Genomic DNA, 4,225 nt, shown 5'->3' on the forward strand with positions numbered 1-4,225 from the left:
GCTTCTGCAAGGAAAAATATGGAGGTTAAAAGATCTGCTGTGGCCCAGCTTTACCTCTGCTCTGTAGTTCATCTGTGGGCCTTCCCCGTGCTTGCTGAGTATTTGAGATACATGATGTCCACCCCAGAGCTGTCTGCTTAGGGACAACAGCATGATTTATAATTAAAGCAGTGGAATTGAAATTTAAGGGACTTAACGGGGGAAATCAGTTTGCTTCTACCCCCATTTTATAGAAAGAGACTTCCTCTTCCTTTGCCTGCCAGTGTACACTTCTGACTCTGTTGGGTAGAGACTGCTGCTTGCAGAAAAGCATCTTTGCAGTGCACAACAGCCTTGACCTTGACTGGAACTTACAGCTGCTGTTGTCATGAAATGATAATCAGTATTAATCATTGTCAGTCTAGCTACATGAATGTCTTCCCCTTAGCTGAACAAACCAGCTGTATGTATCTACCAGCCTTCCATACCACAAAGGTGCTGCCAGTGCAATTAATTACTCAGGATGGTTAACTACATGAGCATCCTGCAGGATTGTGACAGAGGAGATGTATTGATGGTCTCAGGGCATTCCTATCACACTGCTCCTGGACACAATTCACCCTGCCCACGTGAAATGATGATTTGGGAGCTTGAAATCTCTAAGAAGGAATCAGATCTTTGAAGTTCAGCTAGGGCAGCCTTTGAGGTGTCAAGAACTCCAGGCTCTGGAGAAACATGGGGCTGGCCCTCAAGAGCATTCTTGTATTGGCTCATAACCAATGCACCTATGCAAAGGAAGAAGCTAAACTATAACACAAAGGCATTTTGCATCTGGAGGACATGTTCTCAAAGCAGCAAAACATCTTTGTTATGAACCCAACATATGTGGTACTCTCCCTGTGTTTGGCAGGAGATAAGAAAAACAGAAGCAAGGCAAAAATGAAACCAAAATGGAGCATATAGGCATCGTGAAACGATTACAGTGCTGTGTCTCATTAGTGTCTAAATCTGGGATTGCCAGTCTTGTTTTAAAAACAGTTTTGTTCAACACTCAGTGACAGAATTTAGAAGCTGACATATCTTGCTGTCTTGTGGGCCACAGTCACAGCTGGTGTAAATCAGTATAAACTAATGAAGTCAATGGAGCTTCTCTGATTTACACTAGCTGAGGTTATGGCTCAATAAGGTTAGACTTGCTTTCTAGGAGTGTTCAAGGAAGCCAACTTCTGTGTGTCCTGTGATGAAGTGGTTATTTATAATGGCCTTCAGTGTGGTTTGGAGCCAAATTTCCACATCAAAAGTAGCTTTATAAGAGATATCCTTACAGTGAGGTTCAGTGCAAAATCATGACTTCAGAAGCCAGCTTTCCTCATGCTCTCAAGTATTTGATTTCAGCCTGAAAACCATTTGAGAAGCCAAGAAAAGCAGAGCCATTCCTGCCTGCTTCCCCAGTCTGCTTCATCTTTGGGTCGCCTGCATATCCAGCAGGCCCCGACCTACGCTGCCCATTTATCAAAGCCAGTTACTCTAAGTGTCTGTTTATTTATGTTCAGAAATTCCCAGTAAGACAGACAAGTTTCATGCTTAACCTGAAAAACTGGGGCTGGAGGTGGAGTTCTTACCAGTTCCAGAGCTATTTGTTTGACTTGGCCACTAGTAAAAATAAAACACAATAACGTGTCCCGGAGTCACAGCGAGAGGTGGAGGTCACAAGAAAACAGATCATGTCTTTCACAGCTCTTCAGCTTCAGTGCACTAAATTATGACTCCTATTATTTACTTACTGGATTCTCCACCCTGTGCGCAGACTCCAAGCATTCAAAAAGCAGCAGGTCTCTGCTTCAAAGAACCCACAGGCCAAATAGGAGAATAAAATCTGTCCCAAAGCTACACTAATCTCCTCCTCTACTTAACTGAAAGGTCAGATGGTCTTACAACCCTCGGCTGACTCCTGCCATCTTCTGCTCACCGAACTGCAATGCTGGACTCTGTGCTCTCTTCTGCTGTATTGAACTACCAGGCTTTTATAACAAAGACATTCCCAATGGAGCCAAACCTATGCTCCAGGCACAAACTGCTCACACTTTGCAGCTTCTGCTGCAGGTCTTTTGCAGAACGGTATTGTTTATTTCTTAAGAGGGCCCTGCTCGCTGCAGGAGCCTTGATGTGCTCCATCAGACGTCCAAACATCACAGGCTCTTTCATTGATCTTGCCACTTTGAAACACACTGTTTTCTTTAGAACATCTTGCTAGAAAGTCCAGTTGTTTAGATCTCAAACCAGGGCTGAAGACTCTCCAAATCTCCCGAGTGGTTTCTACACATCCTCTCTAGAGTGGGTTTAGTCCTCTATGGGCTCACCTGGGGCAAAGCAGACAACTTTATGGGGATGCTTCCAAAAAGGGGATCTTCAAAACTGGCAGCACCAGGGAAATCCATGCTTAGGCTGAATATGAAATATCATTATGTAAAAGCCTGCTTCACATCTTAGCCTCTTGGGAGGTAAGTTTCACCTAAAAATGACAGGATCCTCCTTCTCTTCCGTGCTGTCAGGTTTTGCTTTTGGTCTCTTCTCTGCCCACAAAAGTTCCAATAAACATGCCCTTATTAAGAGCTCAAATCTCCTTTTCCAGGGAATGTTCCTGGTCTACCTGAGGGATGGTTAGGGGACCCCCTTCAGTCACCAGCCACCCAAATGTGTCGCTTTTTCTAGGCACCCAGCACACCAGTTGAGTGCTGTCTTTCTGGGTCATAAATATCACTCGCTGTTCTTCCCTTACCAGATTTTTTAATATGCAGACAATTTTCCTTGGTACCTAAGGCTTAATTATGGAACTAAGGTAAAGCCAGAAAATAATTTCACAATTAAAACCATCAAAACACTTTGTTTGTTATTTGAAACGCAAGCAGGCAGATATCCTAAAGTATCATAAATGCAAAATCATAGAATCATAGAATAGTTAGGGTTGGAAAGGACCTTAAGATCATCCAGTTCCAACCCCCCTGCCATGGGCAGGGACACCTCACACTAAACCATCTGACTCAAGGCTTTGTCCAACCTGGCCTTGAACACTGCCAGGGATGGAGCATTCACAACCTCCCTTGGCAACCCATTCCAGTGCCTCACCACCCTCACAGCAAAGAACTCCTTCCTTATATCCAATCTAAACTTCCTCAGTTTAAGTTTTAACCCGTTACCCCTTGTCCTGTCACTACAGTCCCTAATGAAGAGTCCCTCCCCAGTATCCCTATAGCCCCCCTTCAGATACTGGAAGGCCGCTATGAGGTCTCCATGCAGCCTTCTCTTCTATTCCCCCTGGCTTCTCTGCCTTGATCTGAGGACTGTGACTGCTCCTAAGAGTTTGGTGGGTTCACTTGTTACTTCACGGACAAATACTGTATTTTTCTCACAAAAATGACATTTTTTTTAACATCTCTCACAAAAGCCTATTATTGCTTCTGTTACATTGCTTATATTCTCCTTGGAAACACCCTCACAAACCACAGAAAGATCTGTCACTGTGTGCTGGGTTTTCTTCTCGGCTTCTTCAGGTAAAGCAACTGTGAGGCAGATCTTTTTCTTGGGCAGGGTGTTGTTCAGCTTTTAAAATGGGGGCATTCGTCTTTCTGCGTTCAAAGCTGAAACCAAAACCAAACAGAATCCCTGCCTTTTGCTAATAATTTCAGGAACCACTGGTGTTTGGTTGGCTCAAAATCAAGGGAAATTCACTTCACTCTTTAATGTTTTAAAACCAGAAGTCTACGAGATGAATGAATCTCATTTCTGTTAACACTGTTTCACAGCCTTTCAGTATTTAGCTCTGATTTTGAGTTTGAATGCATTGAACTGGGAGGCAGTCAAATAATTCTCACATAACAAGCAGGGAAAAATAACGTCAAGCCATTATCCCACAGGAACTAGAAATAGTTAACTACGCACATGTAACAAAACCAGTTGCCTCACCATCAGAATTCATCCTGGACCACAGAGTTACAGAACTTTCTTTGAATCTGGTTGGGGCAGAGGCAGGAAACTGCATCTTCTAAACTTTAGAAATAGATCTTCAACATGTAAACATAAGATATTATGCCCCTATCTTTTAAGTAACATTTATATTATCTAAAATAAACAGTCTTTCTGAAGTTAGTCTGTAATTGACATCTGACACAGTCCACATTGCAACAGATATGATAAGTGCAGTAAACAGCAGAAATTATGCTTCTCTGTGCTCTGAGAAACATTCATA

This window comes from Pezoporus occidentalis, unplaced genomic scaffold, assembly GCF_034315485.1.
Source record: "Pezoporus occidentalis ecotype Australia unplaced genomic scaffold, CSIRO_AGI_Poc_V1 ctg10, whole genome shotgun sequence".
Classification (NCBI taxonomy): Eukaryota; Metazoa; Chordata; class Aves; order Psittaciformes; family Psittacidae; genus Pezoporus; species Pezoporus occidentalis.